We start from the raw sequence: 21,089 nt of genomic DNA on the forward strand, positions 1-21,089 counted from the left end.
GGATACATTTTTTCATTTTCACCCGTTTTCTATGGTTCTCCAAAACGTTGAGTTAGACTTTTTCTGAGTCTGGAGGAATGCAAGGGGAGTTTGATGGGACTCTGCCTGCCTTATGAGGCACTATTTTGGGATACATTTTTTCATTTTCACCCATTTTCTATGGTTCTCCAAAAAGTTGACTTAGACTTTTTCTGAGTCTGAAGGAAAGCAAGGGGAGTTGGCAGGGGACTCTACCCGCAATATGAGGCACTATTTTGGGATACATTTTTTCCTTTTCACCCATTTTCTATGGTTCTCCAAAAAGTTGACTTAGACTTTTTCTGAGTCTGGACGAATGCAAGCGGAGTTGGCAGGGGACTCTACCCTTATTATTAGGCACTATTTTGGGATACATTCTTTCATTTTCAGCCATTTTCTATGGTTCTCCAAAAAGTTGACCTAGACTTTTTCTGAGTCTGGAGGAATGCAAGGGGAGTTGGCAGGGGACTCTACCCGCATTATGAGGCACTATTTTTGGGATACATTTTTTCATTTTCACCCATTTTCTATGGTTCTCCAAAAAGTTGACTTAAACTTTTTCTGAGTCTGAAGGAATGCAAGGGGAGTTGGCAGGGGACTCTACCCGCATTATGAGGCACTATCTTGGGATACATTTTTTCATTTTCACCCATTTTCTATGGTTCTCCAAAAAGTTGACTTAGACTTTTTCTGAGTCTGGAGGAATGCAAGGGGAGTTTGATGGGACTCTGCCTGCCTTATGAGGCACTATTTTGGGATACATTTTTTCATTTTCACCCATTTTCTATGGTTCTCCAAAAAGTTGACTTAGACTTTTTCTGAGTCTGGAGGAATGCAAGGGGAGTTGGCAGGGGACTCTACCCGCATTATGAGGCACTATTTTGGGATACATTTGTTCATTTTCACCCATTTCTATGGTTCTCCAAAAAGTTGACTTAGACTTTTTCTGAGTCTGGAGGAATGCAAGGGGAGTTTGATGGGACTCTACCTGCCTTATGAGGCACTATTTTGGGATACATTTTTTCATTTTCACCCATTTTCTATGGTTCTCCAAAAAGTTGACTTAGACTTTTTCTGAGTCTGGCTGAATGCAAGGGGAGTTGGCAGCGGACTCTACCCCCATTATGAAGCACTATTTTGGGATACATTTTTTCATTTTCACCCGTTTTCTATGGTTCTCCAAAAAGTTGAGTTAGACTTTTTCTGAGTCTGGAGGAATGCAAGGGGAGTTTGATGGGACTCTGCCTGCCTTATGAGGCACTATTTTGGGATACATTTTTTCATTTTCACCCATTTTCTATGGTTCTCCAAAAAGTTGACTTAGACTTTTTCTGAGTCTGGAGGAATGCAAGGGGAGTTGGCAGGGGACTCTACCCGCATTATGAGGCACTATTTTGGGATATATTTTTTCATTTTCACCCAATTTTTATGGTTTTCCAAAAAGTTGACTTAGACTTTTTCTGAGTCTGGAGGAATGCAAGGGGAGTTGGCAGGGGACTCTACCCGCATTATGAGGCACTATTTTGGGATACAATTTTTCATTTTCACCCATTTCTATGATTCTCCAAAAAGTTGACTTAGACTTTTTCTGAGTCTGGAGGAATGCAAGGGGAGTTTGATGGGACTCTACCTGCCTTATGAGGCACTATTTTGGGATACATTTTTTCATTTTCACCCATTTTCTATGGTTTTCCAAAAAGTTGACTTAGACTTTTTCTGAGTCTGGCTGAATGCAAGGGGAGTTGGCAGGGGACTCTACCCGCATTATGAAGCACTATTTTGGGATACATTTTTTCATTTTCACCCTTTTTCTATGGTTCTCCAAAAAGTTGACTTAGACTTTTTCTGAGTCTGGCTGAATGCAAGGGGAGTTGGCAGGGGACTCTACCCGGATTATGAGGCACTATTTTGGGATACATTTTTTCATTTTCACCCATTTGCTATGGTTCTCCAAAAAGTTGACTTAGACTTTTTCTGAGTCTGGAGGAATGCAAGGGGAGTTGGCAGGGGACTCTACCCGCATTATGAGGCACTATTTTGGGATACATTTGTTCATTTTCACCCATTTCTATGGTTCTCCAAAAAGTTGACTTAGACTTTTTCTGAGTCTGGAGGAATGCAAGGGGAGTTTGATGGGACTCTGCCTGCCTTATGAGGCACTATTTTGGGATACATTTTTTCATTTTCACCCGTTTTCTATGGTTCTCCAAAAAGTTGAGTTAGACTTTTTCTGAGTCTGGAGGAATGCAAGGGGAGTTTGATGGGACTCTGCCTGCCTTATGAGGCACTATTTTAGGTACATCTTTTCATTTTCACCCATTTTCTATGGTTCTCCAAAAAGTTGACTTAGATTTTTTCTGAGTCTGGAGGAATGCAAGGGGAGTTGGCAGGGGACTCTACCTGCCTTATGAGGCACTATCTTGGGATACATTTTTTCATTTTCACCCTTTTTCTATGGTTCTCCAAAAAGTTGACTTAGACTTTTTCTGAGTCTGGCTGAATGCAAGGGGAGTTGGCAGGGGACTCTACCCGAATTATGAGGCACTATTTTGGGATACATTTTTTCATTTTCACCCATTTGCTATGGTTCTCCAAAAAGTTGACTTAGACTTTTTCTGAGTCTGGAGGAATGCAAGGGGAGTTGGCAGGGGACTCTACCCGCATTATGAAGCACTATTTTGGGATACATTTTTTCATTTTCACCCGTTTTCTATGGTTCTCCAAAACGTTGAGTTAGACTTTTTCTGAGTCTGGAGGAATGCAAGGGGAGTTTGATGGGACTCTGCCTGCCTTATGAGGCACTATTTTGGGATACATTTTTTCATTTTCACCCATTTTCTATGGTTCTCCAAAAAGTTGACTTAGACTTTTTCTGAGTCTGAAGGAAAGCAAGGGGAGTTGGCAGGGGACTCTACCCGCAATATGAGGCACTATTTTGGGATACATTTTTTCCTTTTCACCCATTTTCTATGGTTCTCCAAAAAGTTGACTTAGACTTTTTCTGAGTCTGGACGAATGCAAGCGGAGTTGGCAGGGGACTCTACCCTTATTATTAGGCACTATTTTGGGATACATTCTTTCATTTTCAGCCATTTTCTATGGTTCTCCAAAAAGTTGACCTAGACTTTTTCTGAGTCTGGAGGAATGCAAGGGGAGTTGGCAGGGGACTCTACCCGCATTATGAGGCACTATTTTTGGGATACATTTTTTCATTTTCACCCATTTTCTATGGTTCTCCAAAAAGTTGACTTAAACTTTTTCTGAGTCTGAAGGAATGCAAGGGGAGTTGGCAGGGGACTCTACCCGCATTATGAGGCACTATCTTGGGATACATTTTTTCATTTTCACCCATTTTCTATGGTTCTCCAAAAAGTTGACTTAGACTTTTTCTGAGTCTGGAGGAATGCAAGGGGAGTTTGATGGGACTCTGCCTGCCTTATGAGGCACTATTTTGGGATACATTTTTTCATTTTCACCCATTTTCTATGGTTCTCCAAAAAGTTGACTTAGACTTTTTCTGAGTCTGGAGGAATGCAAGGGGAGTTGGCAGGGGACTCTACCCGCATTATGAGGCACTATTTTGGGATACATTTGTTCATTTTCACCCATTTCTATGGTTCTCCAAAAAGTTGACTTAGACTTTTTCTGAGTCTGGAGGAATGCAAGGGGAGTTTGATGGGACTCTACCTGCCTTATGAGGCACTATTTTGGGATACATTTTTTCATTTTCACCCATTTTCTATGGTTCTCCAAAAAGTTGACTTAGACTTTTTCTGAGTCTGGCTGAATGCAAGGGGAGTTGGCAGCGGACTCTACCCCCATTATGAAGCACTATTTTGGGATACATTTTTTCATTTTCACCCGTTTTCTATGGTTCTCCAAAAAGTTGAGTTAGACTTTTTCTGAGTCTGGAGGAATGCAAGGGGAGTTTGATGGGACTCTGCCTGCCTTATGAGGCACTATTTTGGGATACATTTTTTCATTTTCACCCATTTTCTATGGTTCTCCAAAAAGTTGACTTAGACTTTTTCTGAGTCTGGAGGAATGCAAGGGGAGTTGGCAGGGGACTCTACCCGCATTATGAGGCACTATTTTGGGATATATTTTTTCATTTTCACCCAATTTTTATGGTTTTCCAAAAAGTTGACTTAGACTTTTTCTGAGTCTGGAGGAATGCAAGGGGAGTTGGCAGGGGACTCTACCCGCATTATGAGGCACTATTTTGGGATACAATTTTTCATTTTCACCCATTTCTATGATTCTCCAAAAAGTTGACTTAGACTTTTTCTGAGTCTGGAGGAATGCAAGGGGAGTTTGATGGGACTCTACCTGCCTTATGAGGCACTATTTTGGGATACATTTTTTCATTTTCACCCATTTTCTATGGTTTTCCAAAAAGTTGACTTAGACTTTTTCTGAGTCTGGCTGAATGCAAGGGGAGTTGGCAGGGGACTCTACCCGCATTATGAAGCACTATTTTGGGATACATTTTTTCATTTTCACCCTTTTTCTATGGTTCTCCAAAAAGTTGACTTAGACTTTTTCTGAGTCTGGCTGAATGCAAGGGGAGTTGGCAGGGGACTCTACCCGGATTATGAGGCACTATTTTGGGATACATTTTTTCATTTTCACCCATTTGCTATGGTTCTCCAAAAAGTTGACTTAGACTTTTTCTGAGTCTGGAGGAATGCAAGGGGAGTTGGCAGGGGACTCTACCCGCATTATGAGGTACTATTTTGGGATACATTTGTTCATTTTCACCCATTTCTATGGTTCTCCAAAAAGTTGACTTAGACTTTTTCTGAGTCTGGAGGAATGCAAGGGGAGTTTGATGGGACTCTACCTGCCTTATGAGGCACTATTTTGGGATACATTTTTTCATTTTCACCCATTTTCTATGGTTCTCCAAAAAGTTGACTTAGACTTTTTCTGAGTCTGGCTGAATGCAAGGGGAGTTGGCAGGGGACTCTACCCGCATTATGAAGCACTATTTTGGGATACATTTTTTCATTTTCACCCATTTTCTATGGTTCTCCAAAAAGTTGACTTAGACTTTTTCTGAGTCTGGAGGAATGCAAGGGGAGTTTGTTGGGACTCTACCTGCCTTATGAGGCACTATTTTGGGATACATCTTTTCATTTTCACCCATTTTCTATGGTTCTCCAAAAAGTTGACTTAGACTTTTTCTGAGTCTGGCTGAATGCAAGGGGAGTTGGCAGCGGACTCTACCCCCATTATGAAGCACTATTTTGGGATACATTTTTTCATTTTCACCCGTTTTCTATGGTTCTCCAAAAAGTTGAGTTAGACTTTTTCTGAGTCTGGAGGAATGCAAGGGGAGTTTGATGGGACTCTGCCTGCCTTATGAGGCACTATTTTGGGATACATTTTTTCATTTTCACCCATTTTCTATGGTTCTCCAAAAAGTTGACTTAGACTTTTTCTGAGTCTGGAGGAATGCAAGGGGAGTTGGCAGGGGACTCTACCCGCATTATGAGGCACTATTTTGGGATATATTTTTTCATTTTCACCCAATTTTTATGGTTTTCCAAAAAGTTGACTTAGACTTTTTCTGAGTCTGGAGGAATGCAAGGGGAGTTGGCAGGGGACTCTACCCGCATTATGAGGCACTATTTTGGGATACAATTTTTCATTTTCACCCATTTCTATGATTCTCCAAAAAGTTGACTTAGACTTTTTCTGAGTCTGGAGGAATGCAAGGGGAGTTTGATGGGACTCTACCTGCCTTATGAGGCACTATTTTGGGATACATTTTTTCATTTTCACCCATTTTCTATGGTTTTCCAAAAAGTTGACTTAGACTTTTTCTGAGTCTGGCTGAATGCAAGGGGAGTTGGCAGGGGACTCTACCCGCATTATGAAGCACTATTTTGGGATACATTTTTTCATTTTCACCCATTTTCTATGGTTCTCCAAAAAGTTGACTTAGACTTTTTCTGAGTCTGGAGGAATGCAAGGGGAGTTGGCAGGGGACTCTACCCGCATTATGAGGCACTATTTTGGGATACATTTTTTCATTTTCACCCATTTTCTATGCTTCTCCAAAAAGTTGACTTAGACTTTTTCTGAGTCTGGCTGAATGCAAGGGGAGTTGGCAGGGGACTCTACCCGCATTATGAAGCACTATTTTGGGATACATTTTTTCATTTTCACCCGTTTTCTATGGTTCTCCAAAAAGTTGAGTTAGACTTTTTCTGAGTCTGGAGGAATGCAAGGGGAGTTTGATGGGACTCTGCCTGCCTTATGAGGCACTATTTTGGGATACATTTTTTCATTTTCACCCGTTTTCTATGGTTCTCCAAAAAGTTGAGTTAGACTTTTTCTGAGTCTGGCTGAATGCAAGGGGAGTTGGCAGGGGACTCTACCCGAATTATGAGGCACTATTTTGGGATACATTTTTTCATTTTCACCCATTTGCTATGGTTCTCCAAAAAGTTGACTTAGACTTTTTCTGAGTCTGGAGGAATGCAAGGGGAGTTGGCAGGGGACTCTACCCGCATTATGAGGCACTATTTTGGGATACATTTTTTCATTTTCACCCATTTTCTATGGTTCTCCAAAAAGTTGACTTAGACTTTTTCTGAGTTCAGAGGAATGCAAGGGGAGTTTGAAGGGACTCTACCTAGTAATAATAGTGCCTTTTTATGAGGCACTATTTTGGGATACATTTTTTCATTTTCACACATTTTCTATGGTTCTCCAAAAAGTTGACTTAGACTTTTTCTGAGTCTGTCTGAATGCAAGGGGAGTTGGCAGGGGACTCTATCTGCATTATGAAGCACTATTTTGGGATACATTTTTTCATTTTCACCCATTTTTCTATGGTTCTCCAAAAAGTTGACTTAGACTTTTTCTGAGTCTGGAGGAATGCAAGGGGAGTTTGATGGGACTCTGCCTGCCTTATGAGTCACTATTTTGGGGTACATCTTTTCATTTTCACCCATTTTCTATGGTTCTCCAAAAAGTTGACTTAGATTTTTTCTGAGTCTGGAGGAATGCAAGGGGAGTTGGCAGGGGACTCCACCCGCATTATAAGGCACTATTTTGGGATATATTTTTTCATTTTTACCCATTTTCTATGGTTCTCCAAAAGTTGACTTAGACTTTTTCTGAGTCTGGAGGAATGCAAGGGGAGTTTGATGGGACTCTGCCTGCCTTATGAGGCACTATTTTAGGTACATCTTTTCATTTTCACCCATTTTCTATGGTTCTCCAAAAAGTTGACTTAGATTTTTTCTGAGTCTGGAGGAATGCAAGGGGAGTTGGCAGGGGACTCTACCTGCCTTATGAGGCACTATCTTGGGATACATTTTTTCATTTTCACCCTTTTTCTATGGTTCTCCAAAAAGTTGACTTAGACTTTTTCTGAGTCTGGAGGAATGGAAGGGGAGTTTGATGGGACTCTACCTGCCTTATGAGGCATTATTTTGGGATACATTTGTTCATTTTCACCCATTTTCTATGGTTCTCCAAAAAGTTGACTTAGACTATTTCTGAGTCTGGCTGAATGCAAGGGGAGTTGGCAGGGGCCTCTACCCGCATTATGAAGCACTATTTTGGGATACATTTTTTCCTTTTCACCCATTTTCTATGGTACTCCAAAAAGTTGACTTAGAATTTTTCTGAGTCTGGAGGAATGCAAGGGGAGTTTGATGGGACTCTACCTGCCTTATGAGGCACTATTTTGGGATACATTTTTTCATTTTCACCCATTTTCTATGGTTCTCCAAAAAGTTGACTTAGACTTTTTCTGAGTCTGGAGGAATGCAAGGGGAATTTGATGGGACTCTACCTGCCTTATGAGGCACTATTCTGGGATACATTTTTTCATTTTCACCCATTTTCTATGGTTCTCCAAAAAGTTGACTTAGACTTTTTCTGAGTCTGGAAGAATGCAAGGGGAGTTGGCAGGGGACTCTACCCGCATTATGAGGCACTATCTTGGGATACATTTTTTCATTTTCACCCATTTTCTATGGTTCTCCAAAAAGTTGACTTAGACTTTTTCTGAGTCTGGAGGAATGCAAGGGGAGTTTGATGGGACTCTGCCTGCCTTATGAGGCACTATTTTGGGATACATTTTTTCATTTTCACCCATTTTCTATGGTTCTCCAAAAAGTTGACTTAGACTTTTTCTGAGTCTGGAGGAATGCAAGGGGAATTTGATGGGACTCTACCTGCCTTATGAGGCACTATTCTGGGATACATTTTTTCATTTTCACCCATTTTCTATGGTTCTCCAAAAAGTTGACTTAGACTTTTTCTGAGTCTGGCTGAATGCAAGGGGAGTTGGCAGAGACTCTACCCGCATTATGAAGCACTATTTTAGGATACATTTTTTCATTTTCACCCATTTTCTATGGTTCTCCAAAAAGTTGACTTAGACTTTTTCTGAGTCTGGAGGAATGCAAGGGGAGTTGGCAGGGGACTCTACTTGCCTTATGAGGCACTATCTTGGGATACATTTTTTCATTTTCACCCATTTTCTATGGTTCTCCAAAAAGTTGACTTAGACTTTTTCTGAGTCTGGCTGAATGCAAGGGGAGTTGGCAGGGGACTCTACCCGCATTATGAGGCACTATTTTGGGACACATTTTTTCATTTTCACCCATTTTCTATGGTTCTCCAAAAAGTTGACTTAGACTTTTTCTGAGTCTGGAGGAATGCAAGGGGAGTTTGAAGGGACTCTACCTGCCTTATGAGGCACTATTTTGGGATACATTTTTTCATTTTCACCCATTTTCTATGGTTCTCCAAAAAGTTGACTTAGACTTTTTCTGAGTCTGGCTGAATGCAAGGGGAGTTGGCAGGGGACTCTACCCGCATTATGAAGCACTATTTTGGGATACATTTTTTCATTTTCACCCATTTTCTATGGTTCTCCAAAAAGTTGACTTAGACTTTTTCTGAGTCTGGAGGAATGGAAGGGGAGTTTGATGGGACTCTACCTGCCTTATGAGGCATTATTTTGGGATACATTTGTTCATTTTCACCCATTTTCTATGGTTCTCCAAAAAGTTGACTTAGACTATTTCTGAGTCTGGCTGAATGCAAGGGGAGTTGGCAGGGGCCTCTACCCGCATTATGAAGCACTATTTTGGGATACATTTTTTCCTTTTCACCCATTTTCTATGGTACTCCAAAAAGTTGACTTAGAATTTTTCTGAGTCTTGAGGAATGCAAGGGGAGTTTGATGGGACTCTACCTGCCTTATGAGGCACTATTTTGGGATACATTTTTTCATTTTCACCCATTTTCTATGGTTCTCCAAAAAGTTGACTTAGACTTTTTCTGAGTCTGGCTGAATGCAAGGGGAGTTGGCAGAGACTCTACCCGCATTATGAAGCACTATTTTGGGATACATTTTTTCATTTTCACCCATTTTCTATGGTTCTCCAAAAAGTTGACTTAGACTTTTTCTGAGTCTGGAGGAATGCAAGGGGAGTTTGATGGGACTCTACCTGCCTTATGAGGCACTATTTTGGGTTGCATCTTTTGACATTTTCACCCATTTTCTATGGTTCTCCAAAAAGTTGACTTAGACTTTTTCTGAGTCTGGAGGAATGCAAGGGGAGTTGGCAGGGGACTCTACCTGCCTTATGAGGCATTATTGTGGGATACATTTGTTCATTTTCACCCATTTTCTATGGTTCTCCAAAAAGTTGACTTAGACTATTTCTGAGTCTGGCTGAATGCAAGGGGAGTTGGCAGGGGCCTCTACCCGCATTATGAAGCACTATTTTGGGATACATTTTTTCCTTTTCACCCATTTTCTATGGTACTCCAAAAAGTTGACTTAGAATTTTTCTGAGTCTGGAGGAATGCAAGGGGAGTTTGATGGGACTCTACCTGCCTTATGAGGCACTATTTTGGGATACATTTTTTCATTTTCACCCATTTTCTATGGTTCTCCAAAAAGTTGACTTAGACTTTTTCTGAGTCTGGAGGAATGCAAGGGGAATTTGATGGGACTCTACCTGCCTTATGAGGCACTATTCTGGGATACATTTTTTCATTTTCACCCATTTTCTATGGTTCTCCAAAAAGTTGACTTAGACTTTTTCTGAGTCTGGCTGAATGCAAGGGGAGTTGGCAGAGACTCTACCCGCATTATGAAGCACTATTTTGGGATACATTTTTTCATTTTCACCCATTTTCTATGGTTCTCCAAAAAGTTGACTTAGACTTTTTCTGAGTCTGGAGGAATGCAAGGGGAGTTTGATGGGACTCTACCTGCCTTATGACGCACTATTTTGGGTTGCATCTTTTGACATTTTCACCCATTTTCTATGGTTCTCCAAAAAGTTGACTGAGACTTTTTCTGAGTCTGGAAGAATGCAAGGGGAGTTGGCAGGGGACTCTACCCGCATTATGAGGCACTATCTTGGGATACATTTTTTCATTTTCACCCATTTTCTATGGTTCTCCAAAAAGTTGACTTAGACTTTTTCTGAGTCTGGAGGAATGCAAGGGGAGTTTGATGGGACTCTGCCTGCCTTATGAGGCACTATTTTGGGATACATTTTTTCATTTTCACCCATTTTCTATGGTTCTCCAAAAAGTTGACTTAGACTTTTTCTGAGTCTGGAGGAATGCAAGGGGAGTTTGAAGGGACTCTACCTGCCTTATGAGGCACTATTTTGGGATACATTTTTTTCATTTTCATCCATTTTCTATGGTTCTCCAAAAAGTTGACTTAGACTTTTTCTGAGTCTGGCTGAATGCAAGGGGAGTTGGCAGGGGACTCTACCCGCATTATGAAGCACTATTTTGGGATACATTTTTTCATTTTCACCCATTTTCTATGGTTCTCCAAAAAGTTGACTTAGACTTTTTCTGAGTCTGGAGGAATGGAAGGGGAGTTTGATGGGACTCTACCTGCCTTATGAGGCATTATTTTGGGATACATTTGTTCATTTTCACCCATTTTCTATGGTTCTCCAAAAAGTTGACTTAGACTATTTCTGAGTCTGGCTGAATGCAAGGGGAGTTGGCAGGGGCCTCTACCCGCATTATGAAGCACTATTTTGGGATACATTTTTTCCTTTTCACCCATTTTCTATGGTACTCCAAAAAGTTGACTTAGAATTTTTCTGAGTCTGGAGGAATGCAAGGGGAGTTTGATGGGACTCTACCTGCCTTATGAGGCACTATTTTGGGATATATTTTTTCATTTTCACCCATTTTCTATGGTTCTCCAAAAAGTTGACTTAGACTTTTTCTGAGTCTGGAGGAATGCGAGGGGAATTTGATGGGACTCTACCTGCCTTATGAGGCACTATTCTGGGATACATTTTTTCATTTTCACCCATTTTCTATGGTTCTCCAAAAAGTTGACTTAGACTTTTTCTGAGTCTGGAAGAATGCAAGGGGAGTTGGCAGGGGACTCTACCCGCATTATGAGGCACTATCTTGGGATACATTTTTTCATTTTCACCCATTTTCTATGGTTCTCCAAAAAGTTGACTTAGACTTTTTCTGAGTCTGGAGGAATGCAAGGGGAGTTTGATGGGACTCTGCCTGCCTTATGAGGCACTATTTTGGGATACATTTTTTCATTTTCACCCATTTTCTATGGTTCTCCAAAAAGTTGACTTAGACTTTTTCTGAGTCTGGAGGAATGCAAGGGGAATTTGATGGGACTCTACCTGCCTTATGAGGCACTATTCTGGGATACATTTTTTCATTTTCACCCATTTTCTATGGTTCTCCAAAAAGTTGACTTAGACTTTTTCTGAGTCTGGCTGAATGCAAGGGGAGTTGGCAGAGACTCTACCCGCATTATGAAGCACTATTTTAGGATACATTTTTTCATTTTCACCCATTTTCTATGGTTCTCCAAAAAGTTGACTTAGACTTTTTCTGAGTCTGGAGGAATGCAAGGGGAGTTGGCAGGGGACTCTACTTGCCTTATGAGGCACTATCTTGGGATACATTTTTTCATTTTCACCCATTTTCTATGGTTCTCCAAAAGGTTGACTTAGACTTTTTCTGAGTCTGGCTGAATGCAAGGGGAGTTGGCAGGGGACTCTACCCGCATTATGAGGCACAATTTTGGGACACATTTTTTCATTTTCACCCATTTTCTATGGTTCTCCAAAAAGTTGACTTAGACTTTTTCTGAGTCTGGAGGAATGCAAGGGGAGTTTGAAGGGACTCTACCTGCCTTATGAGGCACTATTTTGGGATACATTTTTTCATTTTCACCCATTTTCTATGGTTCTCCAAAAAGTTGACTTAGACTTTTTCTGAGTCTGGCTGAATGCAAGGGGAGTTGGCAGGGGACTCTACCCGCATTATGAAGCACTATTTTGGGATACATTTTTTCATTTTCACCCATTTTCTATGGTTCTCCAAAAAGTTGACTTAGACTTTTTCTGAGTCTGGAGGAATGGAAGGGGAGTTTGATGGGACTCTACCTGCCTTATGAGGCATTATTTTGGGATACATTTGTTCATTTTCACCCATTTTCTATGGTTCTCCAAAAAGTTGACTTAGACTATTTCTGAGTCTGGCTGAATGCAAGGGGAGTTGGCAGGGGCCTCTACCCGCATTATGAAGCACTATTTTGGGATACATTTTTTCCTTTTCACCCATTTTCTATGGTACTCCAAAAAGTTGACTTAGAATTTTTCTGAGTCTTGAGGAATGCAAGGGGAGTTTGATGGGACTCTACCTGCCTTATGAGGCACTATTTTGGGATACATTTTTTCATTTTCACCCATTTTCTATGGTTCTCCAAAAAGTTGACTTAGACTTTTTCTGAGTCTGGCTGAATGCAAGGGGAGTTGGCAGAGACTCTACCCGCATTATGAAGCACTATTTTGGGATACATTTTTTCATTTTCACCCATTTTCTATGGTTCTCCAAAAAGTTGACTTAGACTTTTTCTGAGTCTGGAGGAATGCAAGGGGAGTTTGATGGGACTCTACCTGCCTTATGAGGCACTATTTTGGGTTGCATCTTTTGACATTTTCACCCATTTTCTATGGTTCTCCAAAAAGTTGACTTAGACTTTTTCTGAGTCTGGAAGAATGCAAGGGGAGTTGGCAGGGGACTCTACCCGCATTATGAGGCACTATCTTGGGATACATTTTTTCATTTTCACCCATTTTCTATGGTTCTCCAAAAAGTTGACTTAGAGTTTTTCTGAGTCTGGAGGAATGCAAGGGGAGTTTGATGGGACTCTGCCTGCCTTATGAGGCACTATTTTGGGATACATTTTTTCATTTTCACCCATTTTCTATGGTTCTCCAAAAAGTTGACTTAGACTTTTTCTGAGTCTCGAGGAATGCAAGGGGAATTTGATGGGACTCTACCTGCCTTATGAGGCACTATTTTTGGATACATTTTTTCATTTTCACCCATTTTCTATGGTTCTCCAAAAAGTTGACTTAGACTTTTTCTGAGTCTGGAGGAATGCAAGGGGAGTTGGCAGGGGACTCTACCTGCCTTATGAGGCACTATCTTGGGATACATTTTTTCATTTTCACCCATTTTCTATGGTTCTCCAAAAGGTTGACTTAGACTTTTTCTGAGTCTGGCTGAATGCAAGGGGAGTTGGCAGGGGACTCTACCCGCATTATGAGGCACTATTTTGGGACACATTTTTTCATTTTCACCCATTTTCTATGGTTCTCCAAAAAGTTGACTTAGACTTTTTCTGAGTCTGGCTGAATGCAAGGGGAGTTGGCAGAGACTCTACCCGCATGATGAAGCACTATTTTGGGATACATTTTTTCATTTTCACCCATTTTCTATGGTTCTCCAAAAAGTTGACTTAGACTTTTTCTGAGTCTGGAGGAATGCAAGGGGAGTTTGATGGGACTCTACCTGCCTTATGAGGCACTATTTTGGAATACATTTGAACACTTTTAGCCCTTTTTTATGGTTCTCCAAAAAGTTGACTTAGACTTTTTCCGAGTCTGGAGGAATGCAAGGGGAGTTGGCAGGGGACTCTACCCGCATTATGAGGCACTATTTTGGGATACATGTATTCATTTTCACCCATTTCTATGGGTCTCCAAAAAGTTGACTTAGACTTTTTCTGAGTCTGGAGGAATGCAAGGGGAGTTGGCAGGGGACTCTACCCGCATTATGAGGCACTATTTTGGGATACATTTTTTCATTTTCACCCATTTCTATGGCTCTCCAAAAAGTTGACTTAGACTTTTTCTGAGTCTGGAGGAATGCAAGGGGAGTTTGATGGGACTCTACCTGCCTTATGACGCACTATTTTGGGATACATTTGAACACTTTTAGCCCTTTATTATGGTTCCCCAAAAAGTTGACTTAGACTTTTTCTGAGTCTGGAGGAATGCATTGGGAGTTTGATGGGACTCTACCTGCCTTTTGAGGCACTATTTTGGGATACATTTTTTCATTTTCATCCATTTCTATGGTTCTCCAAAAAGTTGACTTAGACTTTTTCTGAGTCTGGAGGAATGCAAGGGGAGTTTGATGGGACTCTACCTGCCTTATGAGGCACTATTTTGGGTTGCATCTTTTGACATTTTCACCCATTTTCTATGGTTCTCCAAAAAGTTGACTTAGACTTTTTCTGAGTCTGGAGGAATGCAAGGGGAGTTTGATGGGACTCTACCTGCCTTATGAGGCACTATTTTGGGTTGCAACTTTTGACATTTTCACCCATTTTCTATGGTTCTCCAAAAAGTTGACTTAGACTTTTTCTGAGTCTGGAGGAATGCAAGGGGAGTTGGCAGGGGACTCTACCCGCATTATGAGGCACTATCTTGGGATACATTTTTTCATTTTCACCCATTTTCTATGGTTCTCCAAAAAGTTGACTTAGACTTTTTCTGAGTCTGGAGGAATGCAAGGGGAGTTTGATGGGACTCTGCCTGCCTTATGAGGCACTATTTTGGGATACATTTTTTCATTTTCACCCATTTTCTATGGTTCTCCAAAAAGTTGACTTAGACTTTTTCTGAGTCCGGAGGAATGCAAGGGGAGTTTGAAGGGACTCTACCTGCCTTATGAGGCACTATTTTTGGATACATTTTTTCATTTTCACCCATTTTCTATGGTTCTCCAAAAAGTTGACTTAGACTTTTTCTGAGTCTGGCTGAATGCAAGGGGAGTTGGCAGGGGACTCTACCCGCATTATGAGGCACTATCTTGGGATACATTTTTTCATTTTCACCCATTTTCTATGGTTCTCCAAAAGGTTGACTTAGACTTTTTCTGAGTCTGGCTGAATGCAAGGGGAGTTGGCAGGGGACTCTACCCGCATTATGAGGCACTATTTTGGGACACATTTTTTCATTTTCACCCATTTTCTATGGTTCTCCAAAAAGTTGACTTAGACTTTTTCTGAGTCTGGAGGAATGCAAGGGGAGTTTGAAGGGACTCTACCTGCCTTATGAGGCACTATTTTGGGATACATTTTTTCATTTTCACCCATTTTCTATGGTTCTCCAAAAAGTTGACTTAGACTTTTTCTGAGTCTGGCTGAATGCAAGGGGAGTTGGCAGAGACTCTACCCGCATGATGAAGCACTATTTTGGGATACATTTTTTCATTTTCACCCATTTTCTATGGTTCTCCAAAAAGTTGACTTAGACTTTTTCTGAGTCTGGAGGAATGCAAGGGGAGTTTGATGGGACTCTACCTGCCTTATGAGGCACTATTTTGGAATACATTTGAACACTTTTAGCCCTTTTTTATGGTTCTCCAAAAAGTTGACTTAGACTTTTTCCGAGTCTGGAGGAATGCAAGGGGAGTTGGCAGGGGACTCTACCCGCATTATGAGGCACTATTTTGGGATACATGTATTCATTTTCACCCATTTCTATGGGTCTCCAAAAAGTTGACTTAGACTTTTTCTGAGTCTGGAGGAATGCAAGGGGAGTTGGCAGGGGACTCTACCCGCATTATGAGGCACTATTTTGGGATACATTTTTTCATTTTCACCCATTTCTATGGCTCTCCAAAAAGTTGACTTAGACTTTTTCTGAGTCTGGAGGAATGCAAGGGGAGTTTGATGGGACTCTACCTGCCTTATGACGCACTATTTTGGGATACATTTGAACACTTTTAGCCCTTTATTATGGTTCCCCAAAAAGTTGACTTAGACTTTTTCTGAGTCTGGAGGAATGCATTGGGAGTTTGATGGGACTCTACCTGCCTTTTGAGGCACTATTTTGGGATACATTTTTTCATTTTCATCCATTTCTATGGTTCTCCAAAAAGTTGACTTAGACTTTTTCTGAGTCTGGAGGAATGCAAGGGGAGTTTGATGGGACTCTACCTGCCTTATGAGGCACTATTTTGGGTTGCATCTTTTGACATTTTCACCCATTTTCTATGGTTCTCCAAAAAGTTGACTTAGACTTTTTCTGAGTCTGGCTGAATGCAAGGGGAGTTGACAGGGGACTCTACCCGCATTATGAAGCACTATTTTGGGATACATTTGTTCATTTTCACCCATTTTCTATGGTTCTCCAAAAAGTTGACTTAGACTTTTTCTGAGTCTGGCTGAATGCAAGGGGAGTTGGCAGAGACTCTACCCGCATTATGAAGCACTATTTTGGGATACATTTTTTCATTTTCACCCATTTTCTATGGTTCTCCAAAAAGTTGACTTAGACTTTTTCTGAGTCTGGAGGAATGCAAGGGGAGTTGGCAGGGGACTCTACCTGCCTTATGAGGCACTATCTTGGGATACATTTTTTCATTTTCACCCATTTTCTATGGTTCTCCAAAAAGTTGAGTTAGACTTTTTCTGAGTCTGGCTGAATGCAAGGGGAGTTGGCAGGGGACTCTACCCGCATTATGAGGCACTATTTTGGGACACATTTTTTCATTTTCACCCATTTTCTATGGTTCTCCAAAAAGTTGACTTAGACTTTTTCTGAGTCTGGAGGAATGCAAGGGGAGTTTGATGGGACTCTACCTGCCTTATGAGGCACTATTTTGGGTTGCATCTTTTGACATTTTCACCCATTTTCTATGGTTCTCCAAAAAGTTGACTTAGACTTTTTCTGAGTCTGGAGGAATGCAAGGGGAGTTGGCAGGGGACTCTACCCGCATTATGAGGCACTATCTTGGGATACATTTTTTCATTTTCACCCATTTTCTATGGTTCTCCAAAAAGTTGACTTAGACTTTTTCTGAGTCTGGAGGAATGCAAGGGGAGTTTGATGGGACTCTGCCTGCCTTATGAGGCACTATTTTGGGATACATTTTTTCATTTTCACCCATTTTCTATGGTTCTCCAAAAAGTTGACTTAGACTTTTTCTGAGTCCGGAGGAATGCAAGGGGAGTTTGAAGGGACTCTACCTGCCTTATGAGGCACTATGTTTGGATACATTTTTTCATTTTCACCCATTTTCTATGGTTCTCCAAAAAGTTGACTTAGACTTTTTCTGAGTCTGGCTGAATGCAAGGGGAGTTGGCAGGGGACTCTACCCGCATTATGAGGCACTATTTTGGGATACATTTTTTCATTTTCACCCATTTTCTATGGTTCTCCAAAAAGTTGACTTAGACTTTTTCTGAGTCTGGAGGAATGGAAGGGGAGTTTGATGGGACTCTACCTGCCTTATGAGGCATTATTTTGGGATACATTTGTTCATTTTCACCCATTTTCTATGGTTCTCCAAAAAGTTGACTTAGACTTTTTCTGAGTCTGGAGGAATGCAAGGGGAGTTTGATGGGACTCTGCCTGCCTTATGAGGCACTATTTTGGGATACATTTTTTCATTTTCACCCATTTTCTATGGTTCTCCAAAAAGTTGACTTAGACTTTTTCTGAGTCCGGAGGAATGCAAGGGGAGTTTGAAGGGACTCTACCTGCCTTATGAGGCACTATGTTTGGATACATTTTTTCATTTTCACCCATTTTCTATGGTTCTCCAAAAAGTTGACTTAGACTTTTTCTGAGTCTGGCTGAATGCAAGGGGAGTTGGCAGGGGACTCTACCCGCATTATGAGGCACTATTTTGGGATACATTTTTTCATTTTCACCCATTTTCTATGGTTCTCCAAAAAGTTGACTTAGACTTTTTCTGAGTCTGGAGGAATGGAAGGGGAGTTTGATGGGACTCTACCTGCCTTATGAGGCATTATTTTGGGATACATTTGTTCATTTTCACCCATTTTCTATGGTTCTCCAAAAAGTTGACTTAGACTATTTCTGAGTCTGGCTGAATGCAAGGGGAGTTGGCAGGGGCCTCTACCCGCATTATGAAGCACTATTTTGGGATACATTTTTTCCTTTTCACCCATTTTCTATGGTACTCCAAAAAGTTGACTTAGAATTGTTCTGAGTCTGGAGGAATGCAAGGGGAGTTTGATGGGACTCTACCTGCCTTATGAGGCACTATTTTGGGATACATTTTTTCATTTTCACCCATTTTCTATGGTTCTCCAAAAAGTTGACTTAGACTTTTTCTGAGTCTGGAGGAATGCAAGGCGAATTTGATGGGACTCTACCTGCCTTATGAGGCACTATTCTGGGATACATTTTTTCATTTTCACCCATTTTCTATGGTTCTCCAAAAAGTTGACTTAGACTTTTTCTGAGTCTGGCTGAATGCAAGGGGAGTTGGCAGAGACTCTACCCGCATTATGAAGCACTATTTTGGGATACATTTTTTCATTTTCACCCATTTTCTATGGTTCTCCAAAAAGTTGACTTAGACTTTTTCTGAGTCTGGAGGAATGCAAGGGGAGTTTGATGGGACTCTACCTGCCTTATGAGGCACTATTTTGGGTTGCATCTTTTGACATTTTCACCCATTTTCTATGGTTCTCCAAAAAGTTGACTTAGACTTTTTCTGAGTCTGGAAGAATGCAAGGGGAGTTGGCAGGGGACTCTACCCGCATTATGAGGCACTATCTTGGGATACATTTTTTCATTTTCACCCATTTTCTATGGTTCTCCAAAAAGTTGACTTAGACTTTTTCTGAGTCTGGAGGAATGCAAGGGGAGTTTGATGGGACTCTGCCTGCCTTATGAGGCACTATTTTGGGATACATTTTTTCATTTTCACCCATTTTCTATGGTTCTCCAAAAAGTTGACTTAGACTTTTTCTGAGTCTCGAGGAATGCAAGGGGAATTTGATGGGACTCTACCTGCCTTATGAGGCACTATTCTGGGATACATTTTTTCATTTTCACCCATTTTCTATGGTTCTCCAAAAAGTTGACTTAGACTTTTTCTGGGTCTGGCTGAATGCAAGGGGAGTTGGCAGAGACTCTACCCGCATTATGAAGCACTATTTTGGGATACATTTTTTCATTTTCACCCATTTTCTATGGTTCTCCAAAAAGTTGACTTAGACTTTTTCTGAGTCTGGAGGAATGCAAGGGGAGTTGGCAGGGGACTCTACCTGCCTTATGAGGCACTATCTTGGGATACATTTTTTCATTTTCACCCATTTTCTATGGTTCTCCAAAAAGTTGACTTAGACTTTTTCTGAGTCTGGAGGAATGCAAGGGGAGTTTGAAGGGACTCTACCTGCCTTATGAGGCACTATTTTGGGATACATTTTTTTCATTTTCATCCATTTTCTATGGTTCTCCAAAAAGTTGACTTAGACTTTTTCTGAGTCTGGCTGAATGCAAGGGGAGTTGGCAGGGGACTCTACCCGCATTATGAAGCACTATTTTGGGATACATTTTTTCATTTTCACCCATTTTCTATGGTTCTCCAAAAAGTTGACTTAGACTTTTTCTGAGTCTGGAGGAATGGAAGGGGAGTTTGATGGGACTCTACCTGCCTTATGAGGCATTATTTTGGGATACATTTGTTCATTTTCACCCATTTTCTATGGTTCTCCAAAAAGTTGACTTAGACTATTTCTGAGTCTGGCTGAATGCAAGGGGAGTTGGCAGGGGCCTCTACCCGCATTATGAAGCACTATTTTGGGATACATTTTTTCCTTTTCACCCATTTTCTATGGTACTCCAAAAAGTTGACTTAGAATTTTTCTGAGTCTGGAGGAATGCAAGGGGAGTTTGATGGGACTCTACCTGCCTTATGAGGCACTATTTTGGGATATATTTTTTCATTTTCACCCATTTTCTATGGTTCTCCAAAAAGTTGACTTAGACTTTTTCTGAGTCTGGAGGAATGCGAGGGGAATTTGATGGGACTCTACCTGCCTTATGAGGCACTATTCTGGGATACATTTTTTCATTTTCACCCATTTTCTATGGTTCTCCAAAAAGTTGACTTAGACTTTTTCTGAGTCTGGAAGAATGCAAGGGGAGTTGGCAGGGGACTCTACCCGCATTATGAGGCACTATCTTGGGATACATTTTTTCATTTTCACCCATTTTCTATGGTTCTCCAAAAAGTTGACTTAGACTTTTTCTGAGTCTGGAGGAATGCAAGGGGAGTTTGATGGGACTCTGCCTGCCTTATGAGGCACTATTTTGGGATACATTTTTTCATTTTCACCCATTTTCTATGGTTCTCCAAAAAGTTGACTTAGACTTTTTCTGAGTCTGGAGGAATGCAAGGGGAATTTGATGGGACTCTACCTGCCTTATGAGGCACTATTCTGGGATACATTTTTTCATTTTCACCCATTTTCTATGGTTCTCCAAAAAGTTGACTTAGACTTTTTCTGAGTCTGGCTGAATGCAAGGGGAGTTGGCAGAGACTCTACCCGCATTATGAAGCACTATTTTAGGATACATTTTTTCATTTTCACCCATTTTCTATGGTTCTCCAAAAAGTTGACTTAGACTTTTTCTGAGTCTGGAGGAATGCAAGGGGAGTTGGCAGGGGACTCTACTTGCCTTATGAGGCACTATCTTGGGATACATTTTTTCATTTTCACCCATTTTCTATGGTTCTCCAAAAAGTTGACTTAGACTTTTTCTGAGTCTGGCTGAATGCAAGGGGAGTTGGCAGGGGACTCTACCCGCATTATGAGGCACAATTTTGGGACACATTTTTTCATTTTCACCCATTTTCTATGGTTCTCCAAAAAGTTGACTTAGACTTTTTCTGAGTCTGGAGGAATGCAAGGGGAGTTTGAAGGGACTCTACCTGCCTTATGAGGCACTATTTTG

The sequence above is a fragment of the Notothenia rossii genome (genome assembly GCF_949606895.1).
Source record: "Notothenia rossii genome assembly, chromosome: 12".
NCBI classification, from domain to species: Eukaryota; Metazoa; Chordata; class Actinopteri; order Perciformes; family Nototheniidae; genus Notothenia; species Notothenia rossii.